The 23,685-nt window shown below is 35.6% G+C and overlaps 2 non-coding genes across 2 annotated transcripts; both read left to right on the top strand.

The window, feature by feature from the left end:
- Nucleotides 1–1,926: 1,926 nt before the first annotated feature.
- On the top strand, nucleotides 1,927–2,033 carry LOC133813160 (small nucleolar RNA R71). Its single transcript, XR_009884199.1, has one exon. It is a non-coding gene; the product is annotated as a small nucleolar RNA R71 (small nucleolar RNA).
- Nucleotides 2,034–16,612: 14,579 nt separating this feature from the next.
- On the top strand, nucleotides 16,613–16,718 carry LOC133813306 (small nucleolar RNA R71). Its single transcript, XR_009884333.1, has one exon. It is a non-coding gene; the product is annotated as a small nucleolar RNA R71 (small nucleolar RNA).
- The last annotated feature ends 6,967 nt before the right edge of the window (nucleotides 16,719–23,685 follow it).

Below are 23,685 nucleotides of genomic sequence, written 5' to 3'. Positions count from 1 at the left end.
AAATTGTCCACTAATAAAACAAAAAAAACTAAAATAAAGTATAGGAATGCCTCCTATAGCGTTGTCGTTAACGTCATTTAGCCAGACACTTTTCTTCTTTCAAATTCTACTTGGATAAAGTCCTTCCCTCACATCTTTGAGAGCCATAGTATCATGAGTTAGCCCTCGTTTCTTGTGATTAGAAATTGGTGGAACTTTCCCCCACTCATATGACAATTGAATCCTTTCACTAAAGAACCTTTTTAATCGATGGTGCCCTTTTTGCATTCCAGTTTTAACTATGGATATTTTCTTAAAGACTTCCAACTTGGTCTCTCCTTGGTTTACCACTTCAACTCTACAACACGTTGGGATTTTTGTTGCTGCAAAAACATTAAATATTACTTCCTCTTTTTGCACTCGCATCTTTAACGCACCCTTTTGTACATCGATTAAAGCCTTCCAGTAGCCAAGAATGGCCTTCCAGGTATGATTGGAATATTTTCATCTTTCTCCATATCTAGAATAATAAAGTCAGCAGGAAAGATGAATTTGCCCACTTTTACCAATACATCCTCAATCACTCCACGAGGATTATTAACTGATCTATCTACCATCTGCAAAGACACAGTAGTTGGCTGAGTTTCTCCCAAATTCAATCTTCAAAAGATTGATAGAGGCATTAGATTCACACTAGCCCCTAAATCACATAAAGCTTTTGTTTCTACTGAACCCCCTATTGAACATGGGATATTGAAACCATTAGGATCTTTAAGCTTTGGAGGTAGTTTCTTCTGAAGTATCACGCTGCACTCCTCAGTAAGTGCCAATGTCTCATAATCCTCTAGCTTCCTTTTCTTCGACAAGATTTCTTTCATAAACATCACATAACTTGGCATTTGTTCAAGAGCCTCAGCAAACAAGATATTAATGTGTAGTTTTCGAAAGATATCCAAAAATTTGGAGAATTGTTTGTCAAGATTTTCCTTTCGGAACCGTTGAGGATATGGAATCCTTGGTGTTGGCTCGGTGTATTTTGGCTTTTCTTTCTTTGGAAGATCTTTAGTCACCTCCTCTTGTATTAGACTAGTAACTTGTTGATTCTTTGTATTCTTCCCTTTTCATCCACTGTAGGTCCATCATACTTAGTCCCACTCCTCAGAGTGACAGCTTGACATTGTTCTTTAGGATTTATCTCTGTGGAACTAGGCAAATTCCCTTGCTGTCTATTAGAAAACATTTGAGCCAATTGACCTACTTGTGTCTCCAAACTTCTGATTGAAGACCTTGTCTTTGTCATAAATTGATTTAATTGGTTTGGCTGAATTATTGGTGGGTTCATTTGAGGATGTGGTGGTGGATGAGATGGGCATGGGTTTCGAATGTAATCCATAAGTTGGTTGATTAGGGGGTTGTTGAGGTGGGTACTGTGGATATTGTGGTTGTAACCCTTGATTGTTTTTCCAAGACAGATTAGGGTGATTTTTCCAAGCAGGCATATAGGAGTTTGAGTAAGTGTTAGGTGCAGGTCTTGAAAAATTACCTATAACTTGTGCCTGTTCCAAGGGCATATTATTCACATCATTTGAGCAACTAGCTGTGCTTGGGCATTGTTCATAAGAATGAGGTCCTCCACAAATCTCATAACTCACGACATTTTGTACTTTCATTGCTTGTGCGGCAAGATTAGTTTGCTGCAATTGTTTGGTTAGAGATGCTACTTGAGCGATCAATAATGCTATTGGATCAACTTCTAAGACTCCTGCTACTTTCTTATTCTCACACTCAGTAGGCCAATTATAATTATTCATAACCATCTCTTCTAATAGTTCATATGCTTCATTAGCGCTTTTTCTCATAAACGATCCTCCTGATGCTGCATCTATAATTGTCCTTATATTGCCCCCCAAACCATTGTAAAAAGTATGAACCAACAACCACTTCTCTATTCCATGATGTGGGCATTTCCTTTGCAATTATTTAAATTGTTCCCATGCATCATACAATGACTCCCCATCCAGTTGATGGAAGTTGTTAATCTATCCTCTTATTCTGGCTAACTTTGCAGGAGGAAAATATTTACAAAGAAAATTTGAGCCAAATCTTCCCAAGTAAGTATAGAGTTGGCTTGTAAAGAATTCAACCAACTCTTAGCTCTGTCCCTTAGTGAAAATGGGAATAGTCTCAATCGTACAACATCGTTACTCACCCCATTCATTTTAAATGTCGCACATAACTCCAAAAAGTTTGTGATATGTAGATTTGGATCCTCATTTGGTAACCCCCCAAATTGTACACAGTTTTGCATCATTTGAATAATTGAGGGTTTTATCTCCAAAATTATTTGCCTCAACAGTGGGAGAACGAATGCTTGAATGTATCCCCATAACAGTAGGGAGTACATAGTTTCTTAATGGTGGATCGACTTCAGCTGCATTACCCATATTTGCATTGTTGACAACGTTATTTGCGTTCTCAGCTTGGGTGAAATCCAACCTTTTCTTTATCTTTCGATTCTTTCTGCACGTTCTCTCAATTTCAAGATCTATTGGTATGATTTCCTTTTGTCTACTTTCGCGCATATATCAACAATTCTTGAAACACAATATAACCTTGATCCAAATAAATGTTAAATAATAATAAAAAATAAAAATACCAAATTAGAACAAATAACAATTAACTGTGATATTGGAAATTAAGTCCCTGGCAACGGCGCCAAAAACTTGATCGCGAATATATATATATATATATACGCAAGTGAACGCAATCGATTCAAGCAATATATGATAAATAGAGTATCGTTCCCACGAAGACTGTTTTCCAATTACCAACAATTGTTTTTTTTACTTTCTATTTGGCAACTAAAATTTTGGTTTTTTAATTTAATTTTAAAATTGAAAATAACTTTGAACATAAACAACTAATTAAATGATTTAAAGTCACTATTAAAAAGACCTAGGGTGTCAATTTCATCACTTTTCATTCTACTAATTTTATTAATCAATTTTAGATTTCTTTCTTCCTATTCTAATAGCAAGTTAACCTAAATCGATTCCTATTATTTTTCAAGATATAAAATCTTAACCTATATGCAGAATTTCTACATCTTTCTAATAAACTTAAACATATAGAATGCATTAAGCATGGAAACTTAATTACTACACAAGTCATACAGGTACTTTTGTCCAATATGCAACCTATGTCTATATAATGATAGCATATTCAATTCTCATCTTTTGAATCAAAATCATAAAATCAAGAAAATATTGATCAAGTATTTACTAGCATTAAACACACATTATATAGATTAGAATAGAGAAGAAAAATCAAAAGAATATCATTATTAAGTTAGATAGAAATCCAAGTGACTACATTAAACCCTAGATAAAAATTGTTTAGTTCATATCAGACATGACTAAATCAACAAAACAATAATTCAAAAACATAAGATCCATAAACTTAAAGAAGAAAGAAAAATACAAAACTACCGAATAACTAGCCTAAGAATCACAATTAGTGTCTAAAAACATAATTAAAAATTGACCTAATGACTTAATTAAACCCTAAATACAAATTTATAGTAAAAAAATGACAAAGGCTATGTTTTTGCTATGCAAGCTGCGACTTGGCCTTCTCTGGGTCGCGGCCTGTGTCTGTTTTTTAGCCTTTTCCTTCTGTGATCAATCTTCAGGCGCCACGACTTAAACATCATCAAGTCGCGGCCCGTATCCATTTTCCCCCTTTTCTGAGCCTCTGATTTCCTCTTGAGTCGCGAATTATAAGCCTAAGTCGCGACACTAATTCCATCCAGCAGTTATGCGTCTCTGACTTCGCCTTGAGTCGCGACTCTAATTCCATTTTTCTCTCAGATTACTTCTTTCAATTCATCTCTTCATCAAAACCCATCTTTTAATCATCCTTAGCATTATTTTAAGTCCAAAAACTGCCAAGAGCCTCGTTTTTCCAGAATTTTCACTTCTTTTTACATTATTCTCATGATTCATCACACCATCCTACAACAAAGACAAACAAAAGTGTAATCTTGCACAAAACACACATAAAGACTCAAGATTACTACAAAAACACATTCTAAAATGACGTTAAAATGAAGTTATCAATAGCAGGCATGAAGCATAGAAACCCTAAACACTACACAAACCCTATAGGTACTATCATCCTATATGCAATTTATGTCTATATGATTATAGAATATTCAACTCTCCCTTCTCGAATCTCGAATCTCGAATCAAAATCATAAATCATATAAATAGTGATCAATTATCCACATGCATTAAGCACAAATTATATAAAGGATAGAAGAAGAAGAAGAAATTATATAAACTTCATAGAAAATTAACAAATATCCAAGTGACTACATTAAACCCTAGAGCAGATGTTTAGTTCATAACAGGCATGGCTAAAACAATAAAATAAATGTTCATAAAAATAAAATAAAATTACTAGAAACTAAGAGAAAATTGAAAAAAAAAAAGATCAATAGAGTTAAACAGCTGCTAATCCCGTCATCCAAGAACCTCTCTTACAAATGACCTAAAAAAATCGTACTTAAACACATTTTTTCAAAGTTTAGTGAGGCGGGTCGCGACTTCCCATTCTTGAGTGGCAACCCGTGCCCTTTTTCTGGAAATTCCTATCTGCTTTGGAAGCTTAGGCGTAGCGACTTGATAGACCAAGTCATGACCCGCCTTTTCTTAATCCCCTTCACCGATTCGCCTCTATCTTCATGAGCGCCGCGACTTGTACGGGCATGTTGCAACTCCTTGTTCCAAATTTCTTGATTTCACTCCTTTTTCACCTTCGTTTTGCACCAGAGTCATCAGAATATTCCCTGCTTTTCTGAATTAACACAAAATGGCCAAAGACTCCCAAAATACCCATTTTTATCATCAAATCCTCTCATTTCCTCTCCATTCACAATTTTATAGCAAAAACCTTAAAACAAAACAAACACAAGCATAATATCGTACAAAACTCACAATTTGACTCGAAACTGAGACTAAAACACACTCTAAAACTAACCTAAACTAGACTTATCAAATTTCCCAAACTTAATCCTTGCTCGCCCTCGAGCAAAGGACACAAACTCACATGACACAAAAACAACACAACATTTTTAACGTGAACCCAATGACCAATAAATGCCGCCAAATCATGAATGTATGTCTCATAATTCTTAGAAAACTACTAAACATTATGCACAACCCAAAATTTCTATCAAACTACTCCTCTAAACCGCCTTAGACTAATCACATCCAAGATTACCTAGTCATGCTCAACAAATAAAACACTTAACTCATTTATGCATACCAAATTGCCATCCAACAAACCAAATTGATCAAATATTCCATATGCTCACTTGTAATTCTCCACTAATATAAATCAAAACATGCTTAAAAATCAATATGACTTTATAAGTTTGTAACGTTAGGATTAGGTATGAGTAGATGAGAAGAAAATTTTTAAGCTAAAAAATACCATAAGCACACGACCAATTCTACTCCCCACTTCAATCCCGAAATATGCAACCCAACAATCCCTTGTTTTATTCTTTATTTTAGATATATATATATTATAATAGTAGCTACACTCCCCCAAACTCATTTCTTTTTTATATTCAAATTGGGATTGTAGTTCTTGATTGAACTATTTTCTTTCATTTTTTTATTTATATACTATCTCCATTCCTTTTTTTCTTCAACCAACTATTTTGAAATCACATACTTATAATATACTAGGGATGGATATATTAACAAGGTTTTCATTTAGGCTTAGAAAATGGCAAAGAATAAAAATGCCTTTACTTTTCGGCTCAGAAAGGGTAATTAAAGGATAAACAAATGCAAGGTCAGCTAGAAAGGCTCAAGCGATCCAATTGATCGCCTAAATCATTTTCTAAGCAAGCATAATATATTATTTCACTTCAAATAACAAGTAAGCAAGTTCTAGAATTTATAAATTTCCACCAAAACAGTCCACAAACCTATTCAATATGCATACACAACTCAAGTGCAATATTTAAAGATCATGAAAAATGTATTCAAAGATGTTGACTAACTAAAGTGGAATACAAAAGGAGTCTAATCAAGCACACATATTTTTATGAATTCATTTTCTTCAGATTATACAACCTAACATTCATTTTATCTTCTTCGGCAATAATTGTTAAAATATACGTTATACTCAAGACTTATAAACACAAAACAAAACACAATTTTTTTTTTAAAAATAATATGACTAAATTGTGAAAATTTTTAAGTCTCTCCCCCCAAACTAAAATTAAATATTGTCCCCAATGTTACAATAAAAGTGAAAGAAAAAAAAAGAAGCATACCTTGCTATGAATGTCAAAAAGGAGGTGGATCTTGGAAAGGATGCCATGGTAGTGGGTACGGAAAATAGTTCTTGTTCGCTTCTTGGTTAGACCACCGGTAAACCAACTCATTTTGTCGGTCGGCTTGGGTTCGATGATAATCATGAACTTTGCCCAAGTAGTTATGGGTGTGTTGGTTTTACCGGATAATATAATCCAACCTTGTCAAGTGCGGATCCGGTGGCGCCTCAATTTCCAAAAATTGAGGGTAAGCTACTCTCCTCCCCTCCTTTGCTTGCCTTGCCTCTTCTTGTTGAGGCTCGGCTGGTTGAACATTTGTTGGCTCATTGTCTTGTTCGTCATCGCCTATCTCTCGGGCCTCACGGGGTCTTCACACATGTGGCAACAATGAGGGTGGTTGAAAATTATGTAAAGTAGCTATAGATATAGGATTCATTGCTTTCCTATATATATATCACTAGGGTAGACGGGCACTTCTCACACCTCACATAAATTTGTGGTCATGGAACCATGCCCCAGGCTTGCTGTGGTGGTGAGTTCACACAAATCATTGACACTCGTGCAGATAACCCGACCAATGTCTATCGTAAGACCTTTCATTATCGCATAAACTAAAAGACATTGATCGGGGCCAACCTCAGAAAGATGTGTATTAGGCATTAAGCGAGCAATCACAAATAAAGTCCAAGCCTTAGCCATTTGGTTCATTTGATACCGCTTTAAATACTTAGGCTCACCCTCATTAAAAACAAACTGTGCGCTAAGAATGCCTAAGTTTTCAGCCACATCATCCCAATCCACTCAACTATAATAGGGCAACTGATAATATTCATCATCTTCGGTTCTCAACATGGGTAACCCATATAGTCCGTCGATGTTGTCAATGTCGCATTCCACCATTATCCCTCTCACGAACACTTTCCAATCCACTTGGCCCGAGAAATTGGCATAAAATTCATAAACCAAAGAACAATTGGCCTTCATCATATTCCTATCTACAAATTTTTTTTAATAATTTCGTTGAATTTCAATGCGAATTAGGTCATAGGGATATTGAGAGTATGGGGTATCCTGATGCTCCACCCCTCTTTACTGAACCACCGACCATAAACATAACCTCTTATAATGCTCAAAAGCATCCTTACTAATAAATTTGGTTGGGTCATATTCCTGTGCTGGGGAGGTGGTTGTGTCTCTAGTGGTGGTGGGGCGCTAGATGAAGAGGGTTGTGAGACTTTCTTCAATGAAGTGGCTCTATTAGGGTTATTCCTTGGCCCCATGACAATTAATTTTTTTTCACTCTTGTTTCAAGCAAAATCCGGCAGTATCTCCCCTTAAATTTCTTACTTCCCACAAATGAAGAACACCCAAAAAATAGGCAAATCACAATACCAACTTAAATAACACAATATATATTAGCAATTTGTCCCACAATTCTAATGAAACATCTTTTCTACCTATCACAAAACTAATTGAAAATTTCAATGAAGATGGGAGAATGGGAGAAAATTTGAAAAAATTGGGTTTGAAGGACAAAATGTTCAGAATTTGGGTTGTGTTTTAAGAAAAATTGGGTTTATACTTGGTTTTCTCTTCCTGATGGAGGCGCGCCGCGACTCAGCTATGATAAGTCGCGACCCGCCTCATTTTTTTCGATTTCTTAGTTGCAGGCGCCACGACTTAGTTGTAGCAAGTCGTGGCCCACCTCTTTCATCCAAAAAGGGATTGCTCTCTGACTAGCATGCTGCAAATTATAAGGGCAAGTCGCGACCCGCCTCTACACATATAGACTCTGTGCTCTCTGACTTTTGCTAGGGTCGCAACTAATAAGGGCAAGTCGCGACCCTAATTCCTACAGAAACACCAATTTTTTTCTACGATTGTGTAACTCCCAGGAGTCGCGACTCAGCTTAAGAAAGTCGTGACTTGGCCTCCAAAACAATTTTTTTTCTCAGCCATTAGTCATCTTTCACGATTTGCACGGGTCCTAAATACATCCTACTCTAAAACTAAAAAAAAAATGAATCTTTACAACTTCAAAAATTTTTTTAAATAAAATTGTCCAATTTAAAAATTAAAACAAAAGAAAAAATAAATTGGGTTATTTTCAGTTGCGGTCCTCATTCTTTACACTTTGTAACACTTAGGTCCGAAAAGTTGATTTTGTATCAGTTGTTCCCCAACCTTTTCAAATCTTATCATTTAGGTCCCTAAATGCTATTTTTTGTTTATTTTTTTCTTTGAAAATACATAAAAATATATAAAATAAATGGTGAATTATTCTTAAAATGTTTGGACATTTTATTTATGACAATAACAAACATGACATGAGAAAAAAAATATTTTCACGACATTTTTAAAAATATTTAATATTTTTATAAATTAAATTAATGTTTTATTTAAAAAAAATTCTTACCTACATTGTTGTTTTATAATTAATATTAATAACTATGTTATCTCGATTACCTTGATATTATGAATTTTTATTATGTTTATGCTTTTTTTATTTCATACATTGTTTGTAAAACTTAATAATAGTGTATATAAAGTTATTTATGTGCATATATAGATATATATATGATTAGTTATAAGTTGCATTATAGAAAAAAAAATTATAAAATAAAAAACAAATATGTATATTATAAATATTGATAATCTCATGATAGTTCAGTTATTAATTTAAAAAATTTGTAGGTAAGAATTTTTTTTAATGAAAAACTAATTTAATTTATAAAACCATTAAATATTTTTAAATTGTCATGAAAATATATTTTTTTCAATGTCATGTTTGGTATTGTTATAAATTAAGTGGTCCAATTTTTTTTAAAGATTGACTCGCCATTTTTTATATTTTATTTATGTATTTTGAAAGAAAAAAGAAATAAAAATATCATTTAGGGACCTAAATGATATGATTTGAAAAGATTAAGGACCTAACTGATACAAAATAAACTTTCGGGACCTAAGCGTTACAAAGTGTAAAGAATGGAGACTGTAGTTGAAAAAAATCCAAAATAAATTATAGGAATGCCTCTTATAGCTCTGTCGTTAACGTCATTTAGCCGGATGTTGCCTTCCCACTTAAATGGGACTAAGTATCACAACAGACTTGACTTGATCCACTTGACCATCTATGTAATGCTTCAACCGTTGACCGTTCACCTTAAAATGTCCCGTCTTTTCACTGTGAACTTATACTGCACCATACGGAAACACTGTGACCATTGTGTGTGGTCCCAACCACCTCGACTTCAGCTTGCCTATTAACAACTTCAACTGTGAATTAAATAACACCACCTTGTCTCCTAGTTGAAAGTCTTTATGAAGAATTCATTTGTCATGAAAAGCATTTGCCTTCTCCTTATATATCTTCGCATTCTCATAAGCCTCGTTGGGGAATTTTTCTAACTCATTTAATTCCACGAGTCTATTATGTCATGCCATAAACAAATCTGCAATTAACTTCTTGACAACCCAGTATGCCCGATGCTCTAATTCCATTGGCAGATGACATGCTTTCCTGAATACCAACGGAAAGGGTGACATCACTATTAGAGTTTTAAATGTTATTCCATAAGCCCAGAGTGAATCATCGAGATTCTTTGACCAATCTTTCCTTGAAGTATTGACAGTCTTTTTGAAGATGCTTTTGATTTCTCGGTTTGATACTTCCGCTTGCCCATTATCTTAAGGATGGTAGGCCAAAGCAGTACGATGGTGAACTCCATACCGAGCACAAAGAGCGGTGAAGCTCCTATTACAAAAATGTCTCCCTTCATCGCTAATAATTCCCCAGGGAGTTCAGAATTGGGTGAAATTGTGTTTGTGAAGAAAATTTAAAACTACCTTTCCATCATTAGTAGGAGTTGCTGCTGGCTCTACCAATTTAGACACATAGTCCACAGCCAGCAAAATGTACCTATTGTTGAAGGATGACGGAAAAGATCCCATGAAGTCGATTCCCCACACATCAAACAATTCCACTACTAGAACTCCAGTCATAGGCATTTGATTCCTTCTAGATATATTTCTGATTCGTTGACAGTGATCACATCTTTTTATAAATAAATTGGCATCCTTGAACAAGGTAGGCTAATAAAACCCTGATTGCAATACTTTTGCCACTGTTCTGGTTGCCCCAAAATGGCCACCATACTGAAGAGTATGACAGTGAGTTAAAATGGAGTTCATCTCTTCTTCGGGCACGCATCTACGAATCACTTGGTTTGCACAATGCCAATAAAGGATGGGCTCCTCCCAATAATAATGTTTAACCTCTGAATAAAACTTTTTTTAATTATTGTCTTGACATGTCTTGAGGTGCAACCTTGCCCACTAAAAATTTGACATAATTTGCAAACCATGGTACCACTGGATTATCACTCACAATAAATAGTTGTTCATCCAGAAAGTCATCATCAATTTGCATTTCTCTCTCACTATGCCCTTCCGCAGTTTCTAATCTTGATAAATGATCCGCCACTAAGTTCTCATTCCCCTTTTTTATCCCGAATATCCATATAAAATTCTTACAACAGTAAGACCCATCGTGTAACGCCCCAATTTCCCTAATATGGCTTAGTGCCTAGATTAGGGGGCCAGGAGGCAATAATTGAATTAGTTAGATGCTTATGTGTTATGAACATGTTATTATGTGAATTGTATTATGATATGATTATTCTTGCATGTTTAAGTGTATTAAATATGCATGTGGGCCCGTTTCTTATTAGAAGAGCATTTTCGTAATTTTTACCCGTTGAGGGTATAATTGTAAATATGTGTGATATATGATTGCGACATTATTATTATATGGAGATATTTAAGTTACTTGGCACGGGGTGATCCTACGAAGCTAGTTAGCGAAAAAGTGACAACAGGGTAAAATACCCGGCTTGGGGTGAGCTACTAGAATGCCCTTGGCTTTGGATAAGGGACATTGTTTTGGATAGGGGTAAAATAGTCAATTACCCCTATACCTAGAGTGTGGGGTGACCTTAGCTGAAGGTTTTGGGGTCATTTATGTTTTAACTCATCTCTCCCTCTCTTGGTGCTCACTTAGAAGCTTTGAATGGATTCTTATCTAGAATTCAAGCCAAGCTTAATTGTGGTGAAGGTTGGAGAATTCTTTGGAGATTAGGAGTTGCTAAACTAAGGGTCTCACCAGGATTTTTGAGTTTGGGCAGAGGGAATTCAGGTAATTCTCTAGTCCTTCCTTTTTCCAAATTGTGTTCTTGAGCCATATTGGTTTTGAATTCTAGGGGTGTTTGTGATGATTTGGTTAGTGGGTATTGTTGCATAGGCCTAGTATAATGTTTCTGTGGCTAGAATCTTGTTGGAAACACAATGTTGGGTCGGATTGGAGGACTGGAATGGCTGGAAATCGCAAGGATGGAATTTGGGGAAGAACACTTAAGTTATGGGCAGATTTTAGTTTATGGCGACCGCACTAGGTCGGGCACGACGGCGCTGGTGTCCCAGAAAGAGGGAAATTGGGTTTCAATTTAGGAGCTCGAGTTGAGGGGCGTGAGTGTGCCAAGGGTAGGCGCAATCGCGCCAATGGCCCAGAAGTCCCAATATTTTTGTGGGCATGACTGGGCCAAGGGTAGGCGCGATCGCACCAAGGGCCCCGAAATGATGAAATTATGATTTTTAGGGCTAGGCCCGAGGGCTCGAGGAATCTGACTTGGGAGCCCGCTTGAGGGCTCGGGGACATTTCTAGCACCCCGTTAACTAAGAGCCATAGTTGTAAGAGTTAGAGTTTGGTTTGGAACTCAGGTTCTAGGGTTAAGTCCTTATGAACATATATTTGTGTTGTCACTAAGGTTTTTGCCAGGCTCGGGTCAGGATTAGCGCTCGGGGTTGTTTCATTATTCGCACGAGGATTGAGGTAAGAAAACTACACCCGATTCATGAGATATGTGATTAGGACTTGGCCCCATTGTTAAATGCAATATGATTGGGGCTTAGCCCAACTGTTAAATGTAATATGATTAGGGCTTGGGCCAACTATTAAATTTAATATGATTAGGGCTTGGCTTAATTGTTAAATGTAATATGATTGGGGCTTGGCCCAACTGTTGAATGTAAACATGATTAGGGCTCGGGCCCAACCAATGAGCATGATTATAATTATGCATGTGTATACCTGTGTAAGTAAATTGTAGTGCGTGGTATCTATGTATGATAAAGGTATTATATGTATGTCTATTCCTGACGAGGAGGCTCAGCTTATAAGTCAGGAGTCTGTTTATTACACCTAACCAAAGCTCGACCTGCTAGTCGAGGGTATATTTTATTAAAAAGGGGCTTGACTTATGAGTTGAGGGGTTTACAAGGCTCAACTTATGAGTCAAGAGGTTCATGAGGCTCGACTTATGAGTTGAGGAATTACAAGGCCGGACTTATAATTCGAGGATTTACAAGATCGAATTATAAGTAGAGGAATTATAAGGCCTAACTTATAAGTCACGGATTTACAAGATAGGCTTATAAGTTGAGGAATTTCAAGGCCTGGCTTATAAGCCGAGGATTTACAAGGCCCGACTTGTAAGTTGAGGATTTACAAGGCCCAGTTTATAAGTCGAGGATTTACAAGGCTGACTTATAAGTTGAGGATTTACCAGGTCGACTTATAAGTCGAGGGTTCACAAGGCTCGACTTATTAGTCGGCATTGTGCGCGCTGAGCGCAGACCGTTATGGCTAGGACACCCTGAGAGTGCATCATGAACTTGATTGGTTCGGATGCCATATGAATGAATTGGAGTGTGACACACACTTGTGTGACCCTATGGTCACTTAATGGTACAGTGTGTGTGCTTGGTTTCAGTTTACTATCAAGCATGGTGTTATACTCTATTAGTCGGTTTTATTGCTGAGTCTTTTGGATCACGGGTGCTTCGTGGTCCAGGTAAGGGGAAGGAGGAGCTTGTCCAACCATGAGTTGGAGAGCGTTAGGGTCGGTGTGTACATATGTAGTTTGCTCGACCTCCACGACTGAGGTATCGCAGGGGGAACTAGAGTTGGACCCTGTTTTGCCGCTTAGGTCGGCTTGTTTTGTATTCCCTAAGTTGCAAATAAATTTTTAAACTTGTATTTTGGGATCTTATATAAAGACTAAAGTTTTCTTTTAATGGAAATGTTTATTCGTTGACTAAGATTTTTAATACATGAACCCTTAGTGGCTTAATCACATGTTTTAGTCAAAATGACTCGTTTAGCGAGTCTGACACTAATTTTAAACGCACGTGGTAACAGACCCTAATTAGTAGGGCATTACACATCGGATAAGGCGTGGCTTGGCATCTTTCTTGGTCATAAGATATTTAATTGCAGAATAGTAGGTGTAAACTATTACCTTATAACCAATTATATATGGTAGGAACTTGTCAAAGGCAAACACAATAGCAAGAAGTTCCTTTTCTGTAGTTGCATAATTTAGTTGAGCATCATTCAATGTTTGACTATCATAATAAATCATGCGGAATACCTTGCCAACTCCTCGCCCAAGCATTGCCCCCACTGCATAATTACTCACATCACACATAAGTTCAAAAAGGAGATCCCAATTCAGTGATACCACAATCGCTGCAGTGATAAATTTCTCTTTCAAGGTGTTGAATGCTCTCAATAAGTCATCATCAAAATTGAAGGTCACCCCATTCATAAATAGTGTAGACAATGGCTTCGAGATCTTAGAGAAGTCCTTAATAAATCTTCTATAAAACCCAGCGTGACCCAAAAAACTTCGAACACCTTTTACAGAATCCAGTGGCGGTAGGTTCTCTATAGTGGAGATCTTTGCACGGTATACCTCAATGCCCTTGGTGGATATTTTATGGCCTAAAACAATACCCTCAGTCACCATGAAATGACATTTCTCCCAGTTCAAGACTAAATTCGACTCTTCACATCTCCTCAATACCATTTCCAATTTTTTTAGACATCCATCAAATGAAGAACCACAGACTGAAAAACCATCCATAAAAATCTCTATACCTTTTTCCACCATTTCAGAGAATATGGACATCATACAGCATTGAAACGTGGCTGGAGTGTTACATAATCCAAACGGCATTCTCCGAAAGGAAAATGTACTGCAGGGACAAGTAAATGAAGTTTTCTCTTGGTCTTCAGGAGCTATCATAATGTTATGATAACCAGAGTACCCATCTAAAAAGTAGGAGTAAGGATGGCCCGCTAATCTATCAAACATCTGGTCCACAAAAGGCAAAGGAAAATGATCTTTCCTTGTTGCCTTATTAAGCTTTCGGTAGTCAAAGCATATTCTCCAACCTGTCATAGTACAAGTTGGAATGAGCTCATTGTTATCATTCTTGACCACCGTCATTCCTCCCTTCTTAGCAACCACTTAAACTTGACTAACCCATGCACTTTCCAAAATTGATTATATCACTCCCACGTCCAACCACTTCAAGAGTTCCTTTCTTACCACCTCCTTTATTGAGGGATTCAGCCTCCTCTGAGCATCGAAACTTGGCTTGTTGTCATCTTCCATTAAAATACAATGCGAAACAGTTGAGGGGCTTATACCTTTTATATCAACTAGCGTCCATCCAATGGCTAACTTATGAGCCCTTAATACTCTGAGTAATTTCTCTTCTTGCATAGTACATAAAGAAGCAGAAATAATGACAGGAAATGTCTCTTTCTCACCCAAATAAGCGTAGTGGAGGTGCTCAGGTAGAGACTTCATCTCTAGAGTTGGTGGCTTCTCTTCAACTCCCCCTTCTGTACATCTATCAATGCTTGCCCAGTGGCTAAAAATGGCCTCCCTAAGATAATAGGAACATCCTCATCTTCCTCCATGTCAAGTACTATAAAATCTGTAGGGAAGATAAATTTGTCCACCTTCACAAGAACATCTTCAATAATACCTTGAGGATGCTTGGCTGATCTGTCTGCTAATTGAAGTGTGACTGTGGTGGGGCGAGTTTCTCCTAGTCCCAATCTTCAAAATACAGAGAGCGACATCAGATTAATACCTGCACCCAAATCACATGACGCTCTTTCACATTGAAAATTACCAATGGTGCAAGGTATTGTAAAGCTCCCTGGATCCCTTAACTTCTGAGGAAGCTTTCGCTGTAATATGGAACTGCACTCTTCAATCAAGGCTACTATCTCATAATCTTCCATCCTCCTCTTCTTAGATATTATATCCTTCATGAACTTCACATAACTAGGTATTTGTTCTAGAGCCTCTGCAAATGGTATGTTGATGTGAAGTTTCTTGAATACCTCGAGAAATTTAGAAAATTGCTTGTCAAGATTCACCTTTCAAAACCTTTCAGGATATGGATTTTTTGGGGTAGGCTCCACTTTTATAGGCTCGTCTTTCCCTTTCTTTTGAAGATCTTCAATAACCTTCTCTTGCTATAGACTAGCTACCTTTTGATCCTGTGTCTTCTCCACTTCCTCTTGAATTGTAGGCCCTTCATACTTAGTACCACTCCTCGATGTGACCGCTTGACTTTGCTATTTAGGATTTACCTCAGTGGAGCTTGGTGAATTCCCTTGAGCCTGGTTAGACATAACTTTGCCAGTTTACCAATTTGTGTCTCCAAACTCCTTATCGAAGACCTTGTTTCAGTCATAAATTGGTTCAATGTGTCTGACTGTGCTTCTGGTGGGTTCACTTGAGGATGCAATGGTGGGTGTTGTGGCATTGCTTGGCAAGGATCATAATATGGTCGGGGATTTAGCCTATATGTTGGTTGATGGGGTGGATATTGAGGTTGATTTTGTGGGTATCACGGTTGTGCTCCTTGATTATTTTTCCAAGACATGTTAGGATGGTTTCTCCAAGCTAGAGTATAAGACATGGAATACGGGTTGTTTGATGGTCTTGGAAAATTCCCAATAGCATGTGCTTGCTCTAAAGGCATATTGTTGACATCAGCAGAGCAAATGACAGCAGTGGGACATTCTTCATAAGGAGACAGACCTCCACACATCTCACAGACAAACTTATTTTGCAGTTGCATGGCCTAAGTGGATATATTATTATGTTGTAGTTGTTTTGTTAACGACGCCACTTATGCAGTAAGCATAGCAATCGGATCAACCTCAAGAACTCCAACTACCTTCTTATTTTCTCGTTAGTTGGCCATTGGTAATTTTTCATGGCCATTTCTTCTAATAGATTATGAGCCTCATTTGCACTTTTACTCATAAAGGCTCCTCCCGCTGCATCATCTATAATAGTCCTTGTATTTCTCCCCAAACCATTATATAAAGTGTGCACAAGCATCCACTTCTCAATACCATGATGTGGGCACTTTCGAAGTAATTCCTTAAACCTTTCCAAAGCATCATACAGTGATTCTCCATCCAGCTAATGGAAGTTAATAATTTTTCCTCGATAATGGGAGGACTTAGCATGAGGAAAATATTTGGCAAGAAACTTTTGGGCAAGGTCCCTCCATGTAGTAATTGAGTTGGCTTGCAATGAGATTAACTAGCTCTTAGCTCTGTCCCTTAAAGAGAACGGGAATAGTCTAATTGCATCATTACTCACCCCATTCATCTTGAATGTAGAACATAATTCCAAGAAGTTGGTGATGTGTAAGTTAGGATCTTCATTAGGCCGCCCCCCAAATTGCACACAATTCTGAACCATCATAATAATAGAGGGCTTTATCTCAAAAGTGTTCGCCTCTACAGTAGGCGGACGAATGCAGGAATGTATCCCTGTAACAATTGGGAGTACATAGCTTCTTAATGGTGGATCAGCTTCAGCAGCGTTATTTGCCCCAATATTCGGCATTTGAGCCATTCTCTCTAACCGTTTATGGATTCTATTTCTCTTATAGGTCTTTTCAATTTCAGGATCAACATGTACTACTGGCTCCAATCCTTGACATCGCATATACTAATTGACCCTGCAATTAAGAAACAAGTAGAGAAATGCGCCAGAAAAACTGTTAAAGAAAAGCCAAAGTAGAACAAGATTCAATTAGTTTTTATATTGATTAAATGGTCCTCGAAAATGGTGCCAAAAACTTGATAGCGAAAATATAATGCGCAAGTATACACAATCGATTCAAGTAATATAGATAGTAAATAAGAATCGCTCCCATGGAGACTATCAATTAAGTACCAATAAACAATTCTAGCTTTCTATTTACCTGTCAAAAATAGAGTGATTTTTAAATTAAAACCTAAAATTAAAATAAACTTTAAAATTATAAAAATTGATTCAATAATTAAAAACTTGGGGTATTAACTTCATCAACTTTTTAACATGTTAATTTTACTAATCAACGCATATAATTCTTCAATTTATCCTAATAGCGGGTTAACTAAAACAATCATAATTATTTTTCAAGATAAAAAGATCTCAACCTATATGCAAACTTTCTATATATCTGTGATAAGTTTTAACATATAGTAGACATGAAGCATAGAAATCATAAATACTACACAAACCTTATAGGTATTATCGTCCTATATGCAATTTATGTCTATATGATTATAGAATATTCAACTCTCCTCTCTCGGATGTCGAATTAACATCATAAATCATGTAAATAGTGATCAATTATCCACATGCATTAAGCACAAATCATATAAAGAAAGGATAGAAGAAGAAGAAATTATATAAACTTCATAGAAAATTAACAAATATCCAACTGACTACATTAAACCCTAGAGTAGATGTTTAGTTCATAGCAGACATGACTAAAACAATAAAATAAATGTTCATAAACTACGAAAAACTAAGAGAAAACTGAAGAAAAATAGATCAATAGAGTTAAACAGCTGCTAATCCCGTCATCCAAGAACCTCTCTTACAAATGACCTAAAATTTTTTTTACATAAACACATTTTTTCAAATTTTAGAAAGGTGGGTCGCGACTTGCCCATTCTTAAGTCGCGACCTGTGTCCTTTTTCTGCGAATTCCTATCTCCTCTGGAAGCTCATGTGCCGCGAATGATGGACCAAGTTGCGACCCGCCTGTCCTTAATCCCTTTCACCGATTCGCCTCTGTCTTCATGCACACCGCAACTTGTAAGGGAAAGTCGTGACTCCTTGTTCCAATTTTCTTGATTTCACTCCTTTTTCACCTTCGTTTCGCACCAGAGTCATCTGAATATTCCCGACTCTTCCGAATTCACACAAAATGGCAAAATACCCATTTTCATCATCAAATCTGTTTCTTTTCTCTCCATTCGCAAATTCATAGCAAAAACCTAAAAACAAAACAAACACAAGCATAATACCATACAAAACTCACAATTTGACTCAAAACTAAGACTAAAACACACTCTAAACTACCCTAAACTAGACTTATCATCTACCTTTAAAGTTGTTAAGGTACCTAGAACACAAAGCAAGAAAAATAACCAACAATTTTTTAAAACAAAAGAAAGGAAGAAAGACAAGCCAATTCTAAGACATTGATTTATGTGCTTACCCATAATTAAGAAACTTGGAATACCATATGCTTACCTAGTGGCATTACAAAATATTAGTATTAAGACATAACCTCTAGAACTTAAAAACACTTTAACATATTAGTATATATGTTACAAAATTGAAAAGTTAAAAAAATTATGTTATATTTAATGATGATTGAATAATAAAATTGTATCAAATTTCAACCCTAATACTTTTTCTAATTTTTCTCTAAATAATATAAATAACTATAGTATCAAATTTTTGTTTTCATCTCTCTTATTTTATGTGATTAGCAAAAAGAAAATCATAATACAACAAAAATAAATTAATATTATAGGGTCTGAGATTTCTTGATTATCTTCAACTTACTAAGTGTTAGAACTTTTATTTATATATATATATATATATATATATATATATTAACAAACTCATTATCACCCACGCCTCTAAAAGATTGGGAACATGACTTACCTATAAAAATAATAAGTGATACAATATATATACCCTCGCTCTCTCTCTCTCTATATATATATATATATTAGTCTTACTTGTATGACATGTCCGTAAATTTTTTATGTATTGAAAAGTTGATCTCTAGACTTTTTTTTTTTTGTCAAATTAGTCCATAAACTTTCTATATGATGGCAGTCGTGATAACTATATAGATTTTTTTGTAATAATATATTTTTGATACAATGAACAAAATATATAATGTAGAATAGAACAAATTTTAGCATGTCACCACATCATTTATATATAGGAAAATATAAAACTGGCCCCTATATTTTAAAAAATTAATTGAATGGACCTTGTGTTTCCTCAAATGATATTATGGATCCTGTATTTTGCAAAATAGATCAAAATAACACTATGAACTTGATTTTGGTCAAAATAATTTCAAGTATAATTTTTTCTTATCTGCTCCTCCACCACATTCTCTACTAATCTGAACTCATCGCATTGTCGAGAACCGAATAATTAATCTTAAATTTAATATTATTTTGACCAAAATTGGATTAGAGATACCATTTTGATCCATTTTGCAAAATAGAAAGTCTGAAATATAATTTAACAAAGGAAAAATATTAATTTGACCCCTGTATTTTGCCCGAATATTCGATTGACCCTCGTGTTTTGTTAAATGACAAATTAGATTCTCTGTTTTGCAAAACGAATTAAAATGATACCCTAAGCCCAATTTTGGTCAAATATTTTTTCAATATTACTAAAATATCCTTAATTTTGTAAATTATTTAATTTAAAAAATATAAAATAAAATATTATCCAATTAAAAATAATAAAAAATTGAAATAAAATTTTAAAACAAGAAAAATTATATTTTAATTAGTATTTAAATTATACAGAACTAAAACCTAGAAAACATAAAACATAAAACATTAAACTGAAACTATAATCAAATAAGAAAAATTCTTTTTTCCTCTACTTCTTCTTTTTCTTCTTCTTCATCATCATCTTCTTCTTCAGGGAAGCTTGGAGGGAGGCTGGCAGGCAAAGAGGCTCGCGGACCCCAACCTCGACCCCAAATCTGGTTCCATTTGTCCCCAACCCAGATCACCTCCACCTCTAGCATGTCCCCTTCTTCCCCAACCTCGACATTCGCTCGGGACCCAGATCAGCCTCCACCTCCAGGAACTTGAGAGAAAGTCGAAGCTTTTCCCCTTTCTCAGACACACAGAAGACTGGAGTTCCCTTTCTCAGTCCTTGGACCTCGTCTTCTTCAACCCCAACCTAAGCCAAGAACCAACCTGTTGCAAACTTTGTTGCCTCCCGCACCAGATCAAGTCTTTGAAGTCCTCCCATCAACCGTCGCAGATCTGGAGCTTGCATTTTCTACCTTCCCTGTCGTAGATCTGAGATGGACCAAATCTCTAGAGCTTGCATTTTCTTCCTTTCCTGTCGTAGATCCATGTCGCACCAGTACTCCAACTTGATGCACAACCACCTTGTTCCCAGAACTCCGGTGATGCTCCCCCTGTGACCTCAGATGAAGAAGAAAAGGAAAACGAAAAGTGGAGAACAATATTTCAAAAGAAAAAAAAATGGAGACCAGACCTTTTTTATATTATTTAAGTTTAGATTTAGATTGCCTTTTTTTTTTGTTTGATTAAAATTATTTATATTGGCTCTGTGTTATGTGAATATCTTGTTGTTGTTCATTTGCTTACTGTTAGTATTTTTTATTTGTATGGATTCTTTAGGCTTGCTTTGTTCGAAGGATTTGAGGTTTTTGGGTTGGTGTCAATGGCTTTAAAAGTTTATTGTTGGTGTTGGTGGCTCTAAGAATTTCAGATTGTTCTAAAAGACTCATATGTATTTGATTTTTCAGTTTTGTAATTTCGCATTTTTTTAATTTTTGTATTTTTACTTTGTTTAATTTTTGTTTTAGTTTTTAAGATAAAATAGTTTTATTTTTTTAGTTAAATTAAAAATATTAATATTTTTTTATATTATTTATTTGTAATGACCCAACTATTTCTAAGATCTTGGACCATTAAAACTACTAGACATAACTACTATTTTGATTATAACATAAAAAATAACATAATTTTATTAAAAACCCAAAATATTGTATCAAATACAAGACAATATAAAATGTGATAAAGTATGGGATCTCGATGTTTATAAAACATAAAACATAAACTTTGATTCAATTGTTTAGAAACTAAGTGCGGAATTACAAAAGAAACATAATTCAAAAGACTAAATAATGTCATCCTCGATCGAAACACAGTCCATTCATTCCATTCTTCCTTAACACATAAGCCAAGCTGCCATGAATCATTCCGCCTTCCATGAACATTTTCCTGCAACAAGCAAAAAATAAATGAGTGAGCCTAATGCCCAACAAGAAAAATCTATAAAAACATACATCATAAATCATAAGCATAAGACTATACCATAAACATATGACTATAAAAACATATATCATACAAGACTACAATATTAATGGTCATTAACTCATTAACATAGCATGTGATAAATCATCTAGGTCCTCTGTCTACTAATCGAGGTAGGTTAGATCACATGGTAGTATATGATAACTCATCTAGGTCCTCTGCTAGTCGAGGTAGGGTAGATCATAACTCTAACCCATGAAAATGATAAATAATCTTGGGGTTTGCTATCTAAGCAACTATAAGCCCCAAGCGACATAAAAGATTGGGGTTTGCTATCTAAGCAACTATAAGCCCCAAATGACTACAAGACATATTTATGCATATATATATACATATCATAATATAAAACATATAATAACATAAACATGAAAGCACATATAATCTATTCTATTTTCCTTACAAAAAACCAGGATATTTGGGAACAAGAACGGGATTAGAACACTCCTATAAACCAACAGTAAAAATGGTGAGTTTCTAAAGAAAAAGAGTTGAAAAGAACATTAAACCATCCAAGTAGAAACTTATCGAAAAGAACCTTAAGTTTTCAAGAAACTTAAACACCTAATCAAGAATCATAAACAAAAGTTAGGATCGGAAAGAAAATATAAGAAAAACTAAAGAAAACTAAAGAACTGAACTTAGGGATACAGATACCTTGAATAAATTGATGTAAACATCGATATCGAAATCTCACTATATTTCAATTCCCAAGTGTTTAGAAAAGCTTAGAATGATAAAGCTTTTTAACCCAAAACCCAAGTATTTCTCTCTATAGTAACACTAGCAACTTGGAGGCTCTGAAGACTGCTTGAAGAATGAAGAAATTGGCTGAGCACTATGTCCTATTTATAGAGTTCAAGGAGTGAAACTAACTCCTTTTAATTTGAACAAATAAATGAATATAAAATGAAAAATATTTTAATTTTCGTTCAACAGACGCCCAGAACTCGATCAAAATCGTTCAAAGGCAGGTCTAAGTGGTTAAGGCTATTTTTAAATTCAAAATCACAAACTTTTCAAAAATCAAGCTTGGAGTCGATATATCGCCCCCCATAGGCAATATATCGCCTCCCCCTATATTCCCGAGCCCCGTTCGATCATTCGTGCAAAGTCGACGTGTTTTCTGTATCTTCTGTAGGCGATATATCGCCCCTTATAGCTGCGATATATCAGCATAGGTTGATATATCAAACACGTATTTGCACTATTTCAGCATATTTTGAATTGGACAAACAGCTTTGACTGAGTCTAAACGTGATCCTAACAGCTGCTGGAAGGTTCTAGAGCATCTAGATCTTTCTTTTATTAAAACTATTCATCAAAATACTTAATTTCCTTAATAATCATGATTATGACAAGTGTCATGCTCTTATGGTTCTATCTAAACCTTAGGTTATAATAAATAATATATCCAAGACCAGCAATATTAATCAAACCATATGTTATAATTAATATTCTTAAACTATAAGTTAAACTTATAAAATCCATAACTTTGCTATGAGTTTCCAACTAAGTCCCGGCTTGAACCAAAATCCACGGTAAATAACATACTACAACTAATACTAAGTACTACTACTACTACTATCTAGTAAAGTAAAATTCTAGAACACTATAATTCTCCCCTACTTAAAAGAATTTCGTCCCCAAAATTTACTTACCAAACAATTCCGGATACCGTGCTAACATGTCCTCGTCCAACTCCCACGTTGCCCCCTGTTTAGAACTATTAATCCATAGGACTTTGACTATCGGAAAACTCTTAGACCGTAATTCCTTCATCCCTCTATCTAGGATGCTAACTGGTCGTTCCTCGTAACTCAAGTCTTTCTGGAGTGCTATCGTATCGTACTTGAGGACGTGAGATGGGTCTGACACATATCTATGCAACATTGAGATGTGGAACACATTGTGGCTATCTACTAGAGGTGGCGGTAAGGCTAATCTATATGTAACTGTTCCCACCTTGTCCAATAACTCAAAAGGACCTATAAACCGGGGACTAAGCTTGCCTTTC

This window comes from Humulus lupulus, chromosome 1, assembly GCF_963169125.1.
Source record: "Humulus lupulus chromosome 1, drHumLupu1.1, whole genome shotgun sequence".
Taxonomy (NCBI): Eukaryota; Viridiplantae; Streptophyta; class Magnoliopsida; order Rosales; family Cannabaceae; genus Humulus; species Humulus lupulus.
Note: the sequence above shows the minus strand (reverse complement) of the source record. Positions and strands in the feature narration are given on the sequence as shown.